Source organism: Parus major, chromosome 1 (genome assembly GCF_001522545.3).
Source record: "Parus major isolate Abel chromosome 1, Parus_major1.1, whole genome shotgun sequence".
Taxonomy (NCBI): Eukaryota; Metazoa; Chordata; class Aves; order Passeriformes; family Paridae; genus Parus; species Parus major.
The window spans coordinates 103,328,286-103,345,704 of NC_031768.1; the positions used below are offsets into that span (position 1 = coordinate 103,328,286).

General features: G+C 38.6%; 1 protein-coding gene across 5 annotated transcripts in view; it reads left to right on the forward strand.

Moving 5' to 3' along the window:
- Positions 1 to 17,419, forward strand: part of NRIP1 (nuclear receptor interacting protein 1) — a 97,354-nt gene that overhangs the window by 23,435 nt on the left and 56,500 nt on the right. For all 5 annotated transcript variants that reach the window (XM_033518461.1, XM_015640183.3, XM_033518457.1 and 2 more), the window contains one exon: positions 5,957 to 6,041. The gene's annotated coding sequence lies outside the window, so the exon portion shown is untranslated. The remainder of the gene's footprint in view (positions 1 to 5,956; positions 6,042 to 17,419) is intronic.

Below are 17,419 nucleotides of genomic sequence, written 5' to 3' on the forward strand. Positions count from 1 at the left end.
TTTTTTTTTTTTTTTTTTTTAAATGTCCGCGAAGCCCTCTAAAGGTTAATTTTAGTATTTTTTTCTTCCCCCCGCTTCTACCCTCCGCTTTTCCCTACGGATCACGTTGTTGGAGGCCTTTCTTCCTAAGTGTCAGTAGGTGATTAAGTTGGAGGGTATTGAAACCTAAGGAAACGTAATATGGACAAAACGGGGGACAGCGTTGTAGCGAGCAGACAACCTTGTGTCTGTGCGGCACCTTTCTTCTTCTCGCTTGTGTATTCTGGTGATTTACTGGGCTTTTAATTTAAAGAAATATTCAGCTAAAATGCTTGACACGTGTTGAAGGTGTTGGAAAAAAAAACAGTGGGATTTCTGGCTTTGGGATTATGTTGTTGTTGTTGTTGAGAAGGCTGAAGTGGAAGTTGTCCTCTTTTGCCTCATCTCTCTGGAATCTGGAGACTATATTATTCCTTGTTTTATTTTGAGGGGACCTGCTGCAGTGTCAGACAGCTCACAGGCTGATTAGAATTTAACTGAGTCATGGCTCTATAAATGTTCAGAGATACCGTAAAGCTTTATTTAACAAAGAGTGCGAATCCAATCTGTGAAGACTTATGGGGAGGAAGCAGTCACTTGTGGAAAGGGGGTGGCGTATTCCTGAGCGAGTAGGAAACATTTTCTTTAATACACAAATGCGATTTACTGCTTCTAGGGCTGACTGAACACATGAGAGAGTGACACATTAAGATGCCAGATGACAAAAGCTCTCTGAGCTGAGGATATCTTGTGGTTGGGATCAGATTTAATGGCATCTGAGTAATTCTGCTCTATGGGCATCAGTAGCTAACATCTTGGAAGGCAAAAGTTCTCATCGGGAACAGCGTTCAGGCAGCTTTGTGGTTTTTGCTGTGCGAGGCAGCTGTCTTCCCAAACTTCTGGTCGAGAAGTTTGACTTGTTGTTCTGTCAGTGGTCTCCTGAGATAGGGTTGACACAGACTCCAAAGCAAGAGAGCAAGTTAGTCATGAGTGAAATGCATGGGTAAGGGTGTTTGTGTTGTGTGAGTGCGATGGAAGAGGTGAGTAGTGACTGCAGGTTTTGGGCAGGGGTGAAATCTGACCTGCTGCTAGGCTGGCCTGTGCTTCTGGGTTATCTAATGAGTGAGAGCTATCAATGGTTCCAGGTTTTTGTAGGCCATGCATGCACAGAATGCAAGATGCAGTCAAATGCCAAACCATGCTGGATTGAGGTTTTTGCCTTTTTTTCCCTTTTAGTCTTTTGGCAGAAAATTGCAGATGAGAAACATGCTTTTCCTCTCTGCTCCCCATACTTGTTTCTTTTTCTCAAGTGAAAGATGTGCTAACCAAAACTTATTATAGTCATAAAAAACTGTGTTGATAAAGAAGTAAAAGTAAATAATCTTTTTATATTGTAAACTTAAAAGGTTGATCTAATCACTGGCTATATCACCTGCAGTGCTTGATAGTTGTGTTTGGGGTAAATTTGTTCTGTAAAAGGCATCAAGAAAAAAAAATTTAAGTGATTCAATAAAGGCTGTAGAACTCAGATATGAATTAACTTTATGGTGCTCGTATTTGCCTGTAGTTTTGCTTATTGCAGGGTTTGCTTAAAAGATTTGACAAAGTCTTGCGTGCATAAACCTTATTTTGCCTCTTCAGAACTAACTTTATTTTTCAGGCTTTGAACACTAGCAGAAAGTTTATATCATGCCAGCTTTATTATCATTAGCAGTGAGAGCACTGTTGATTTTACCAGTGACAGTGACTATAATAAAAGATAAATCCTGTTCTGCATTGTGCTGAGCACATGCACAAACTTGCCCAAGGCAAAGCCATGGAGTTGCATTTCTCCCAGTCAGCTGTCCTGCTCCAGGGCTGTGCTTGACACCTCCTTGCAGAGCTATCAGAGAAGACATGAAGACCATAAGATTTTTGTGAATTGACATTTTTGAAGATCTCTTCCGAGCTTGCCTGTATCTCAAACTCGAAAAGTCTTGTGGTTGTGTTTCTTTTTCCTGTATATGGATGTGCAGGGGGTGGAAGGGATCCAGAAGAGAGCTTGGGGAGAGTGTGGGGTTCCCAGCTGGGTGCTGGTTTGGGGGCACAATCCCCTTTTCTGCGGGGGGGAGCTTTGTTGGCCACCCTCCCATGCGTGGGGTCTGCAGGCAGGGCAGAGCTCATGTCCCACGTGCTGAGCGATGGGTTGGGTGATGAGCAAGAGACAGGGTCAATAGGATAGCTATCTTATGGATTAAAAAGGATAAATACCCTTTTGGGACAAGAAGTGCAAATTTTGAATTATAAATCGTTGCTGCTCAGGAGGGCAGGCAATGACAAACAAGAAAGGTACACAGGTAGGGAATGAGGCCTGAACAAGAGGAGGAGGAGGTGTGAAAGAATGTGCATAAATGTACAAAACAGATAGAAAGCATAAATTTGACAGTCTGTCTAAACAGTCTTGAACTAAAGGCAAGAAGGTTAATGGCAACAGCATTTGTGGTTTGCTCTTTCTTCCTGCCAATAGGCCAAGAGAACAGTAACTCTGAGCTGTCCCGACCTGCCTGCAGCAAGGAGGGGGGGGAAGTGTTTAACAGGGTTGTGGCATTGCTTTTGGACATTTCAGTGTTAGGGATTCACTAGTTGCATTGGAAAACACTGAATTAGAAAACAGCATACAGAGGTTGGCAGCCAGTACTTCGGGGTGAACATCTGGGATCATGTGGAAACTCATGGTACTCCTTGGGAAAAATGGGCAGAGGGACTGTTTGGGTAAAGATGAATGCCTGCTCTTTAGGTTTTTTGGATTATTTATTTCAAATACTTGGAAATGCTAGCAGACCTATTTAGCACTTGAAAGAATTAATTTGGTAATTTATTTGGCTGTCTGTTGCAGGTCACTTGGCTTGATGGTTGAAGAAGGAGAATAGAAACTAAAACTCATGTAAATAAATATTCATGCATAGAAAGGGGAAGAAGCAGTTGCTAGACATCTTAGCTTGGGTCAAACCCCTTCTGGCATAGTCTTCTCATAGTTAAATTGTTATTGGCGCTCATTGCTCTTGTTTAATTGCCTGTCTTGAGTGAAATTTTGTTTTCATACCACTTATTTCTAAATACCATTGCCTTCAGCAGAGGAAAACTAATTTTGCTTGTAGACAAAATTGGATTCAAAGCAGAAGCTACAGATCTTCTGTTTTAGTCACTGGTTTCTGAGACAGTGAGTTTAATGTAGGAAAGGAACTTGGTGTTGGGAAAGACTTTTGAGGGGCATGATCTTCTTCCTCTCAAGAAAGGAAGTTGAGAGGGAGTCCTTGTGAAGAGATCAGGTGCTAGATGTAAGTTCCAGTCTTGAATGAAACTCCTATTTGAAAACAAATAAGAGAGTATTTAATTTACCCCAAAAAATAGTCCATGAAGTTCTGTTTTGAAATGTATCCAAGCAGTAAGCCTTGCTCACAGATGAACAGTATTTTTGTTCTCACTGATCCTCGAGTTGGTATTGTTGTTCTGATTTTTTTTCCATAGCAAACTTTAAGATTCATAACTACCTGTTTTCTGCTTCTTCCCTGTGCCCCAACCCATTGTGGAAAGAGAGGGAAAGTGAACTGGAAAGGCCTTTTCAGTGATGTCAAAAGCAGGGCTTACCTCAGATGTGGAAAGAAATGATGGTTCTTGCCCCAGGAGTTGGCCTTGGTGGTGGTGTTCTGTTATCACTTATCCTGCATTTGGTAGTCCATAAAACAACACAAATCAATGTTCCAAAAACAGAAAGGTGTGTAAAGCAAGTGGTTCAGATGCAAAGTGTTTGGGAATAAAATACTATTCTAGAAAAGTTATTGTTTTTTCTACTAGAAAAAAATTTCACTCTAGAAAAGTTTTGTTTTGTTTTTTTTTTATTTAAAACATATTGAAGGAATATGGAATTTTTCCCAGAAATAACAAATTCTGTTGTCTTTTCACTGAACTCTCATAAATCTTTTGTAGTCATTTGGAACAATACAAAAAAGACTGTTGAATGCTGACCTAAAGGTAATCCCATCTATACATTGAACCTTGTTGGCAGTACTGTATGGAGTGGGTTTTTATGCCTTATTTTGTGTTTTTCCTTACTACATAGCAATCTCTCTTCTCTTAGAAGTAGGAATTACTAAATTCACCCACTTGTCAGTTGTGAAAAACATCTGTTGTCTACATCTATAGTATAAAGCAGTAATACTGGAATTAACAATTTTTGTCAAATTCAGGTGGCTTGAAAAGATGAATATTTCTTTTTTTAATAACACTGCTTTCTTCTGATGAAGAAGATGATGATCTGGTCTTTGGGGCCTCTTGTCCTGTTTTTCATTGTCCACAATAGATTTCATATCCAGCTTATTTACCCTTTCAGTAAAATGGAGTTGAGAAGGCTTTGAACTATGTTTATTAGCACCTTTGTCACTGTACCTGTCATTTCTCTGTTAATTTTTACTGTGATGGTAGATCTTCCCTGCCCCCCCAAGCTGAATACAAATTTTGAGGATTGTGCCCCTTCTGTAGTGCAACTTGCCTTTTCATTTTGTGATGTATATGGAAGAAGGATTTAAAATAGCATCTGCATGTAGAATTCCATGGTATTTACTTATTTTTCAGCTTAATTGCCTCTATTGTTAGGCATCTTTTGTTGGGTTTTGGTGCTGGCAGTAGTCCAGCATGCTGCTGTTATTTCATGTACCTGAAAGCTTTGAATTGGTGGGTTTTTTTGGATGATGATCCATTGATCAACACCTGTATTTTTTTTCCTAGTTAGCAAGCACGTTGCTGTGGTCAGAGTTAAATATTTTCTCTAATCTGGCTTGGGCCCAAGTGGTTTTGTGGAGGGAGAAATATAAATGCTCAGATGTTCCTCCAGCACACACATTTCCCACTCTTCCCCCTCTGTCCTATCCACCTGTGGGATCCTCAGTGCTAGAGGAATTCTGTGTTTAAAATCTTCTCTATGCATTTTTTTTTTTTGTGGGAACAGAAGCCAAAGGTGTTGAAATAAGGAAAGGAACTCTCCCAGCAGAAGGAGGGAGGGGAAAGTTCAGCTTAGTGGTGGTGAAGTCTATTCTTTTTCATTATTTTGTAAATTTTATTGTATTTAAAGTATTTTTTATTGTAAAGTTTATGCATAATGAGCTTGCTGCTTGGGTGGTAATTCAAAGACCTCTAATAGTTTGGCTTGTTGTAACAACAAGGCTGAAATAGTAGAAATAAGAATGATCTGGGCTAGCTCTAAGTTTGCAACCTTTAGCAAAATTTCACTTAAGAATAATAGACAAGTGCTGAGAAGAACTTTTAAGGTTACGATTGTAATGGATAACATTAAGTAACTAAAATAAAATAGTGCTATATACTGTTCTTAAATCTCTCAAAAGGAAATATTACAATCTCTACTGGTTTGTTTTTTTCTGACTAATTTTGTTGCATTTAGTATTACACTCACCTTTATACTGTACTCTTTACATTTTCCATACACTCATACATTTTCCTTATGTATGTGTAAATTAATAGGGGCTCTTTAAAAACTGATTTTGATGTTCATGGGTGTAAGTTTGAAGTGTTAAGCAGTAACCACTACATAGGAAGGAGGTCTTTCATGTCACAGCTGTTTTTTGAATGAAAGGGAGGAAAAGAGGACTCTGGCTTAGAGTTGAATGTGGATTTTGTTCTTGCAGAATAATGTCCCTTAGTATAAGTCTAGACAACATGAGTTGTTTCTACTAGTTTTACTCATGACTCTGTCTGGAAGATTTTGACTTCTGAAGTTTGGAACTGCGTTTTTCTTCTGATACAAAAATGTTATTTGCAGTTTGTACTGACCAAAATCAAGCATTGCTTTCTATTACACCAACAGTAAGAAAGTAGATTAAGGCATATTAGGTAGGAAAGAATGATTTTCAGAATTTCATAGGGGGATTTCTGCTGTTCTTTTCAGATCAAGCATGAAATTTTAGAAGAAGAAAGTTAATGCATCCTTGGACTCCTGAAGGAAGAGCTTTCCTAATGGAACCACATTCAAGGTAAATAATTTGTTTGGGTTGTTCGCCTTGTCTCTTTGGTTTGGGGTTTGTTCTTTGTCTTACCAAAGCTGTCAGACAACTGTGTGCCATGTATAAGCCTTTTAGGATTATAATGTGTGTTGAAGTGATAAATGTTCAAGTTAATCCCTCCCTTTTACTGTAAGAGTTGGGGTTTTTTTTAATATGTATGCTGATTAAAGAAAAAAGTATTTTTGTAACATCTGAATTTTTTGTATGCAATTTGCTGTTAAGTTCTAAAGATTTAGCCCACTTGTTTGGGAGGTAGCTAAATAGTGAAGAACTTGATTTATATGTAATTTCAGAGTGAAAGAGAAGATTAAATAATACTTCCTGTGTTACCATCTCTGTTATTTTTAAAATAAAACAGATCCAAATTGAGCTTGTGTGGCAAGGGACCGTCACAGTAAAATCATTATTAGATATTATGTTACAATGGCTTGTAGACATTTAGCATCACTGCCATTTTGTTTGGATCTGCTCCCTTGGTTCCCATTTCCTAAATCCTATTTTTCTTTGATACCAGGGAATAATTCCCCGAGTGTTGTCCAGTGATTGCTTATGTATATGCACTTTGGTTTGTGAGTCATTTTATTCACTTGAGTAGCCCCACTGTCCTCGGTGGGCCTACATGCGTGCCTAAGAACTTGAGAATGCTGATGAGCATAAAGAATACAATTTGGGCATGTAATGGTTGACAAGCAGTTGTTGTTTTGTTTCTGGTCTCTCTTAGGACTCATTTGCATTGCCTCCAGTGGCAACTTTTGTGAGCATTAGTAGGGAAGGTCTAGAAGCTGGAGGCAGTCATACCAAATCCCAGCCTGCAGACAATATCCATTGTAATGACACAGATTGCAGATGCAAGGATATATTTTTCTCTTTTTTTTTTTTTTTTATTGTAAATAAATCCATGCGTTGCTTGACTTTACTCGAATACAACATTGGTCTGCGTAGTGCTGCTTGAGCATCTCCAACACAATAGAATATAGCCAAATGAAATCACTAGAAAATATTTTCACTTTTAAAATTGTAGAGATTTGGATTTAACCAGAATCAGTGCTTTGGAAATAACCAGAAATTGAGATTAGGGATCTATTTTTTCCCCACGGTGTTTTTGCTATTTGACTTTTCAAAAATGTAAGTTGAGTGTTGGCTGTAGTGTATCTTTTAGTTGTCTGAGCAATTGTATTTACAGAAAAGTTAATGGTATTACTTGCTGGTCTCAGAATCAGTAACACAGGCACTTTGGAATTAAAACATAATTAATTAATTAGCAATTTAAAACTGGAGAATTGTTGTGATCAGCAGCAGATGGTCTCTTATACAGCTTTAATAGAACTTAGTAGACAGTGGCTTTTGCAGCAACAAGGCTTTTGAAATCTTTCGCATCTTCAAAAACAGTTAAAGTAATTCAAAGCTTTGGTTCAAGATTGTTTTCTCTTTTTAAAAGAACTTCTAATTTAGTCAGAGTTGCAGAATCATAAGCTGTAAAGAAGGATGTTGCACCAAGTGTTCAACTTGTTGTTAAGGTGGTTAAGCTAAAGATTTGAGAATATGTTTGTCAGTGTATACATGGCTGGTAATCCCCACACAGTTTGCATTCTGTTTTCTGTTTCTAACCTATATTACAAAGCAGTTATGGGCAGCCATCGTTGCTTTTTTGGAGTGGGGAATAGGTTTGTTTACTAGTTATGAGCACTAATTGTGGAATACTTCTGTTGGTATACCAAGCTTGCTTGCATACATAAATAGCTTAATTGTTTAGATCAGAGGTTTAATGTCTTGATCAGAGGTTTGTTATTGTCTCTGGAATTAGAGTTCTTGTTTAAGTCAGAGTTCTGGACCCTTAGGGTAGACTTTCTCCAAAAGAGTACTGCTTTAGAAACATATCTCCTGGTCTTGTTGATGCTGTGTAACCTTTGTGAATTAAGAGATGGTGGAGCAGAAGGCAGCCATGCTTTAATTGAGCTTGCATAAAAGGAAAAGTGTGGCTAGAATGAATAAATTATGTCTTTAAGTCTGTGCAAGTCTGAGAAACTTCAAAGGGTGCAACTCACCTGGAGATGCAGATGAGAATTACAGACTAACAGTAAGTGTAACTATCTCGTCAAAAGAACAAGATGGTGACTCAGTGTGAGGAGGGTTGGCAGAGGCAGCCTTTAATTGAGGAGAAATTGGTCACTGTAAACCAATTATGTCTTATTTTTAATGATGGGTTTCAGAGAACAGCAAATGAGTGCAGTATGATCTTGGCTGATAGCATGTGCTTTTCTTGTTGGATAAAAACCCAAAAGCCTGAGGATATGAAGTTGCTAGCAGAAGTTTCACATCTCTTTTTTTGCTCACCCTTCTCTCTCCTCTGCAGAGGAAAAAGTAGGCTATGCCAGTGGAAGAAACTCCTTTTTTTTTTTTTTTTGTTGCTAAACTGGTTAATGTTTGGACATATTTTGTGAGGACTAACACAGGGGTGGGTAACTTGCAGGGTAGAGAAGCATCCCTCACTCTTTCTGTAGCTTGCATTTAATATTAAAAGCAAACTTTTAGGTTTAACATATTTGAACTTGTACTAGATAGGGTTAATAGGCTAGAGCAAAAGGTCAAAGCATAAGGCATTAGGCTTAATTAAGGGAGAGCAAGAGTGGCGGGAGTATGTGACAGTTAAATGGGTTTCCCACAGACTAATGTCTGTTACAGAGCAACCATGCCTTAACTTAAGTGGGTTATTTTGTGCAAAGGGCAGCCGTGATTAGCAGTTTGACATGCCAGACGTTTCTGGCCAATCCCATCTGTTTTGGAGGTTAAAAAGCATACCTTTATGAGCTGATAGATTGATTTGTGTGCTCGTCTGGTAAAGATTAGGAGTCCAAGGCCGATGCTGTAAATGCCAGTTATAGAATATTGTACTTTCTTAGCTGCTCTTTGTTTAAACTGTGCTGCAATGAGGCCAGCAGCTCTAAAAGTGACCGTGCAGCAGGGGTGCCACAGCGAGTATTGGGAACCAGAAACACTCTGGGAGGAACATTTCCTCCTTCCTCAGGTTTGTTTTGAATGTGAGTCTGTAGGCTTTGGGCGTTCTGCAGCGCTTTGCTTGGAAGGGGAATCTGGCTTAGCGCGTTCCCACGTAAGGCTCACGCCTCTTCCTTACTGCACTCGCTGCTCGTGTGCTGCCCAGAGGTTACCTGTCTCAGCACGAGCACTTCTCCAGTTCCAAGCACAGCTGGCTGCAGGACAGTTTTGGTACTTGAAAGGTTTCAGTACTTGTCTGAACTCATTATACTGTCTGTATCCTTCCTGCTTTGCTGTTGAACTGGGACGACACACGCGTACTCTGTTGTTTTTCCTTTGTAGCTCTTACTTTCAGGATAGTTTTTCTGATTGTGTCATGAGGTTGCCTTAGAAGCCTAAAATAAAATAGGTAGCACAATAAGTCTTGACTGTGTTTCTTGTCATCTTTATGACTTTGTAAAGTCAAAGTTACATTACTATTAATATAAGACTATTAATAAATCGTTGATGCAATAAAACTGTTTTTGATAATGTTCAAGGTTCATACACAGTTGAAGGTGATTATCCTATTTTAAAATCAAGTAGAGGTCAGACTGTATTGTAAGATTACTGACTGTGGCCCAAATGGTATGTGATAGCTTCAAGTCAAATGACAGTCTTCTTCACTTTAAATATATACATGATTTAGAAAGAAATTGTGAACTTAGATTTTGTGTAACATGATGATTAACTTCCAGTGCATTTTGTGAAAAGCAGGGACATACATTCATTCATTCACCTAAATTCATGCATTCACCTAAAAGTCACGCTTAAAGCTCTCATTTTCAAGGCACTGTTTTAAGTTTTCCCTATTCTCTTTTCCATTCAAGCAGTGACACTTGTAGCTAAATATAGCTGAGAGATATTAGAGACAAATTAGTATTTGGCTCCTTGCATTTAGCATTTCTATGTTAACTTTTAGACTTAAGTCACCTGTCTAAAGTTTCTTGGTTTTCTCCTTGCAAATGTGATTATCTTTCCCTTCTCCATTTAAAAGAAAATGAAATTGGATGATAGCAATGATTTGCTGTTTATGCTGTAAAGATTCCATGTACCTGAGCTGTATTTTTTCTGTGGCAGCTGTGACCTGTTCCTAAAGAGATTTCCTAATTTGCCAGTAACTTGTCTTCACTTTAGGAAGCTCTGTGAGAACCACCCTAGTTTTTCTTTCTCCCTGTGAAAGTCTCTTCCTTTTACTTCTGTTTGAAATGCCTAGAAATATTTTCAGTGTCCTTTAGAATGAGCAAGGCAACATCATTACCTTGCAGTTTATTTAGTAACATGGAGCTGAAATGGGCATATGCAGCATCATGTTCTCTATGGAATAATATCTATTTAAATGATTTGGATCTAATACATATTTACATGAAAAAACGTCTTGCCCTTCTCTGTGGGGAGAGAAGGTGAACAAGCATAAATTTTATAATACTCATTGCTTCTCTTGCACTAAATCATACTTAAATTGCAGAAGGTTGTTGGCTTGAGAGTTGTATAAAAAGTGCTTGGCTAGTAAAGTAGGGAGATTTATCTAATTTAATACTAAGAAAATGTTGTCAGCTGCAGTGTATTGATATGGGAGTGCCTAAACCCAAAATATACTTTTATATTTTTGTATATGTATATTTGTTACAATTTCATGGTTATAATACACAAAATGTAATCCTGAAACGATCCCTCAGTGCAGCGTGCATGTGTGCTCCATTTTGGCTAATTTGATTGCTATTGATCATATCTGAGCCATTATCTAATATCTTAGGAGTGGATGGACTGTGTCTACTTTTCTGCTGTTTCAGGGCATGTCATACTTTATGAAGTTTCTTGCAACAGTCATAGTTAAAAGTTTTTTGTAATTGCTATTTGAGCATGTTTAGCATTTCCTGCTCTAAGTGTAGCATGGATGAAGCGATGAAGTTTTCATGTAGCATTCTAAAAGTTGTAAACTCATCAATTTAGGATTCCCAAGTATAAAGGCACTGTACCAAATATTTGCTAATTCTCAGTGGTGTGGATGTGTTTTTTAAAAGCATATTTTGTGTTGTGGCTTTCAGTTAGAATGTTATAAAACATTTTCCTAAGGTATTCATACAGATTGACTGGCCATTAGGCATTATAAAAAAAAATTCTGAAGTGTCCATTGGTTTCAGCTTGGAATAGTCTTCAAAACAAACAAACAAAAAAAAGGGATGAATTTGGTCTTTGGTGTTTCAGAGGATTTGCTTTTTTAATCTAACTGCTGAAAAGCAAGTACGTGGTTGGTATCCCTGACCCTTTGCAAGCTGGGTTAGAAAGGATGCTGCACAATCCTTGTGAACTGGCCGACTATGGATTTCTCCTTATTTTAGATTTCCATACTCTTTGACCTTGTAGCTGTTGACTTTGGTCTGGAACAATTTCAAAGTCATGTAAATGAATGTAATTAAGGTATTGCTTATCATCTCGGAGAGTTCACAATGATGCTTATTGGCTAGAAAGGTTTGTTTACTTAATATGGAAGGTTAATAGAAGGTTAAATTTTACTGTGTAAAATGGCTTCATAATGTTTTTATTTAGCAGCTGAAGAAAATAGTGTTTGAAAAGGCAAATAATAGTTTTATTTGACCTCCATGTGTTTCCTGTAGCTTGCATTATTGGGAAAATTTATCTTCATTGCATAGTCTTATTACAGTTTTCCTTTCTCCTTGTTTTACAAAGGGAACCTCTCAGAACTATTTGGAGGCCTTTGTGTACAAAAGGAGCTACATTAAGGAAGGAAGTGCAAAAATGTTTGACAATAATTGCTATAAGTAGTCCATCCACTTCCACTCTCTTTTGTTCCCCCTGCCTGTTTTTGCCAGAATGAGATTCAGGCTTTGTTCTTTGGTGCTTCTTTTGTCTTTATTCCCACTGCTGCAGAAATACAGTGAGAAAGCAGAGTGAAACAGCAGGGAAGAACATCAAGATACTGGTTTCTGCCTTCATTTCTCAGGCAATAGAAAGAACTGGGCCTAGGGCCTCAATTTTCTTGCCAGTAGCCTTCAACTTTGTTTGACTAGAGTTGTTTTGCTTATCATTTATGGAAAAAATTGCTTGCCTGAGTGGATTGTTTTTTGTTTTTTTTTTTGTTTTTTTTGCTCTCCACTCAGGAGTTTTTGTAGTTGGCAAAGAAATGAGTACGTGACAAGTGTCATATTTAACAGAACAAAAAGACCCCCAAAAAACTTTTTCCCACACCTTTTTTGTCTCACGCTGTTTTTCTAGGATTGCAGCTTCCAGATGGAGAGGCAGACATCCCTGCTGGGTTGTGGGATCCAAGCAAGGGTGTTCTGCCAGTCCTATACTGGACTGAGTTTGGTGGGGAAGGACAAAGCTATGTGAAATGTGGACACAACTTTCTGAACAGATTTCTGGATCCATTTGGGCATCAAGGACTTCTGACTGGCTTTACCTTAGTTTGCAGAGTACCTGTTTTTTGTAATTTCTCTCATCTAACAAGAGAAGCATGTGGGCTCCTCACTACTGAGGTAGCTAACTCTCTTCTGGTTACTTGAATTTTTTTGTGCTAAAGTAATTATGCAATAATGAGAATCTCCTTCAAATGCTTATTAATCCAATGCGTAGTCTTCCTCCATGGTTTCCAGTTGTGGAGATACTCTGTAACTCAAACCCCAGAGCACCCCTTGCCCTCCCATTTTTGCAAGAGCTGAAGGTTTCAGGTTCTGTTCTTCCTAAGTGTGAAGATAAGACAATAGCTTGTTTTTTTCTTGAATTTATAATAGCAACCATAAATTGAAATGATTTAAAGTTGCGTTCCGAAGGTGGATAGCAAAATCTCTTTGGGTGAGATGTGAGAAATATAAGAAGCTAAAGTTCAAAACCAGAATATAATGATCCAAAAGGATTGGGGAGGGGGGGGGTTGGGGAGGTGGAACAATCACCACAGATAAGTGTGAAATCCTTTGGTTTTGAAATCAGGAGTGGTGCTGTTGAGTTCTCTAAGTCCAAAATCTCACCTGAATTCCAAGATCATAGGTTAAAGTCCTAGAACTCCCAGAATAATGGATCTCTAGAGGTATATGACTATGGGGAGGAAAGGCAAAACCAGCAGAAAAATCCCCTTAATCTGTTACTTTGGGTCCTATTTATGGACAATCAGAAGAATCTATGCACTCTTTGCCATTCACTTTTGCTTAGATAACATACTAAAAGCAAAACTGCTCAAATCTGTTAAATAGTGGCCACGTAATAGTGCAGAATTTCTTGAAGAAAAATTTGCTCTTGCCTCTGGAGGTCCAAAGGATTTGTTAAGAATCCGTCCTGGACCTCTGACTTACTGGTGTTTAAGTCTCTGCTACCTTAAATTTTATCCTGGTACAAAATAAATGCAAAAAGACCATTTAATAAACTGTGCTGATAGTATTTTGTAACCTCTTTGCACTCTCTCACACAGGTTTAACTGTTGAGATGGAAAGATAACAAGGTTGTGCAGAATCACATTTACTATTTACTGAACTCTGGCTCGTCTTTAGATTACAATATCAAACATGAAAGTTTGAACGTGTCTCGTGGATATAGCTCTTGAACACAGCTGTCTGGGGTGCTTGCTCACAATCTTTTTTTTTTTTTAAGCTTGTTTGTCATATGCCCAAGGCTATCTGAGCATGTATATGACCCAACTGGTTTTTGATCTGAAATGCATAAAAGGTCACTTTGCTGAACTTTATCTTCTGGACCTCAAGTTTTACCATTAGTGATATTCTACAGTGAATTTCCTAAGTGGAAAAAGGATCTGTTCAGTGTGCCCTTCAGGCTTTCCAGGCAATTTCACTTTGGCTTTACCCTGCTCTGGTTTTGTTTTCAGAGTATTCTAACTCTTGGTAGAGGAACTGAACAGTATTTGAGCACTGTTTTTGGGGTAATGCTGAGTATTTTGGGTTGCAATGCTGTATGATTCCTCTAGCTCTGAGGCAAATGTCAGCTGTGTTCTGTCTCTGCAAACCTGAACTCGAGCATTAAGGCAGGTTTTTAAAAACTCCTCTTTGTGCTGATGATCACACTACTTCTGTGTCTTCTACCTTATGACCTTGTTGTTACTTTTTGAGAAAAATTGTGCATGCTTCACAAGATACCAGGAGCACAAAAACAATCAAATTTCCTCTGTTCTGGCCTTCTGGGGATATCATGGGCCACTGCTGTTCTGCTTCTTAAGTAGATTTGGAGCCTGTGATACCAGTTACTCTTTTGGGTAATGGATTGTATGAATTTAACATATAAGCATGCTCGCCTCCTTTTCCTGTCCTCTGTAAAGGTCACTGTACAGGAGGAAAAGTTGAGTCATGGGCTATAAACACTTGGAGGTCTGCTATGTGATCTAATTTTTGTTAGCTTATTGCTTGGTGCTGTGGCAGGTGGACTTTGTCAGGTTTATCTGTGGCAGTGCTGCTGACCCTGGTGACCTGCTCCATTCCTGTGCAGAAGGTCCCTTCCCTGCAGGGAGATGGCACAAGTCAGGGTGTGTTGTCTCCTTACTCGCTGCTGTACCTTGCTGAGCAAAGAGAGTTGCTTGGAGATGCAGCTGTCCTATGTGTGGCTTTTCTTAATTTTTTTCTTTTTCTTTTTAAATCTAAAAACTTGCCCATGTCCCATGGACATCATCTTCAGGATTCAGAAAACTCTGGCAGGATGTCCTGCTTTGTAGAAATAGTAGTGGTTGTTTAAAATAATTCTGGAAAGTAACTGAAGATACTGCAATATTTCTGGCTATTGCAGATATCACGTAGATAGGGGAAAGACTGTGTGAAGGGGCAGGTATAGTAGGGCTGGTGATACTGGGAACTGCAAGTGCTTCTAAGAGTGAGAGGGAAGTCATGGATAGGAACCATTTTTTACAGTTCCTGAGCCCCTTCCATCTCTCTGGGATGAAGCACCTACTGTGATGATCTTTTTAGGTGTGGTCCGTTTTGGGGTTGTATTTTGCTGGTTGGTTTTCAGTCTCAGTTTAGATTCTGTACTTAAGATATCAATCAAATGGCCTCATATGTTCTTGTTTGGAAGAATTAGGGAAAAAAGCCCCTTTGTGACATAATTGATCTTGTAATGACTTGTAGAAATTTTAGGAGGAAAAACGTATTATTAGAAGTTTAGGAAGGGAGTTGTGTTTATTTTGTATGCTTTTGAATTTTTCTGACAAGTGGGAGCCGCCTTCTTTCTGGGTAAAATAGGTCTTGCTTGGATGGATCAAATGTGAAATTTTTAAGTATCATTTCTGCAAAAATTGTTTGGAGGCTTCTTATGATTTCAAGAGTTCAAATAATGCAATGCTCTTCAGTTGTAATACATAAAAATGAGATGGAGAAGCAAACACATGCTTACCTTTCAGCCTGCATAAACAGCCTTGCTGATTAAGATAAGGGCAAATATCCTTACTATTTTCCTTTTTGATTTAATCATTAGACTATATTAAAAATGTGTAAACATAATTCGTCAACTCACTTTCCTGAGTTCTGACTCCCTGTACGTGGTGCACAGTCCTGGTATACTCCAGCACTGTGTTCCTGTATTTGTTATTTACAAGTCAGTCTCTTAAGATATGTAGAAATAACTGGTAATTACTAGAATGAGATCACAGAAGAGAAGAAACAGGTGTAATATCTGTGCTTTTATTAGCTCTCCTTGGTTACCTCGTGTGCGCTCTTTAGTCTTTGCGGATTGCTCATGTGTAATGTGAAGAACATGTTTTTGTCTGGAAATGCAGAAGTGGTTTATTTGAGGAGTCCAGTGGCCATGGCATGGCTGGGAGGCTTGTCTCCTGCTGGATTTGACCAGCACTGGATATTTTGATATTCTGTGATCTGTGGGCACAGCTTCCCCTCAGTTTACAAGTGCTGTTTACCACTCCTTGGGACTACACACATAAATAACAGATGTCTGAACTAATGTCAGATTAAATTTTAGTCCACAGGAATTGCTCATTGAGCATTTTATGTAAAGTAACTGGTTAAATCCCTCCCGCCCTGCACTCCTTTTAATCACCTTTACATTGTTTTTCCCAGCTGTTTGTAAGTGGAATGGGAAGAACTGGCTTAGTCTAAAGCAACTCACTACTCCTTAAATAGTTGACACTGACATCTGTAGTTGTCTGAAATTTGTTTCCTTTCAAAAGATTTGTGATATATACAGACTTCCAGGTACAAGACCCTTCTATATAAAAGCCTGTAAACAGGCTTGGGTTGAAATTGTCACATTTGTGAGCTAACATAGCTAAAGCTGTAGAATTTTATCTAAAGAGAACTGCCAGAAGGCTTAGTTAAGTATTTATCCTGTAAAGTCTATGGTGGGTTTATTCTCTTACAGAGATACTGTCAAGCCTAAATCTGAGCTGGTTACTTTATGGATGAAGTCAAGTATTTTTATTTATGCTCTTTTCTTTGAAAATTGGGGAATAGATGGTTTTTTCCTTCTTTTTAATCCTTGCAGCATTTAATGAGATGGCTTTAAGTCATCATCTACTGTGACAGAAAGTACATGAAATAGCTTGCCTGCTGTAGGAAGTTATGGCTCTTGCCCTCTAAGTGCTGTGCCCTGTTCCTCTCTACGGTTCTCGATCCCTCTGTTGTTTTTTCCTACTTTTAGTAGGAAAGGGTGGGATGCAAACCTGTGGCAGGCTGACTTCCATCTCCTTGCAGCCTTCAGTAGTGGAACAGACTCAACAGGGATATCTAGGCAGAGAGAGGGTGAAAAGTGTCCAGACTCAAGTTTAAAAATTAATCTAGGAAGGACATTCTAAAAATAGATTAGAGCATGTGAACGTATAGCTGTGAGAAAGGGAACCTAAAATATTTTGGTCCTAAAAGAGGCTTTTTAAAGGGATAGCTGTTTCTCTTTCAACATACAAAATTGCATGTTTCTGATGCTTAAAAATATTTATTCTGTTTTTGAGGGAAACCTGTCCTGATTTGCTTTCAGTGCTTCCTGCTCTCATAAGCTTTGACACTGAGTGTGAGAGAACATCAGGCTTAAATGGAGCACACCTAAATTTAGGGGAAATAGCCCTACTGCTTGCCCAAAATGAGCTCTTTTTTAGAGGTTGAGTTCATAACCAGTTAACACTGTTTCTAATATGTTAACATTTAATTGTTCCTTTTAATAGCTACGTTGCAGTAAATGTGCCTTTTCCAAGGAGGAGTCAGTCCCTTAACCCATTGTTATTTCAGGGGGAGCTTAGTGTGAAAATTGGTGAAACAGTAGGGTCTTCTGTGGCTTGGTAGTTTGGGTATCGTTTCCTTTTGCTGGACGGACCTAGGGGACAAGTGATTCCATTCCCTAAGTCTGACTGTGGT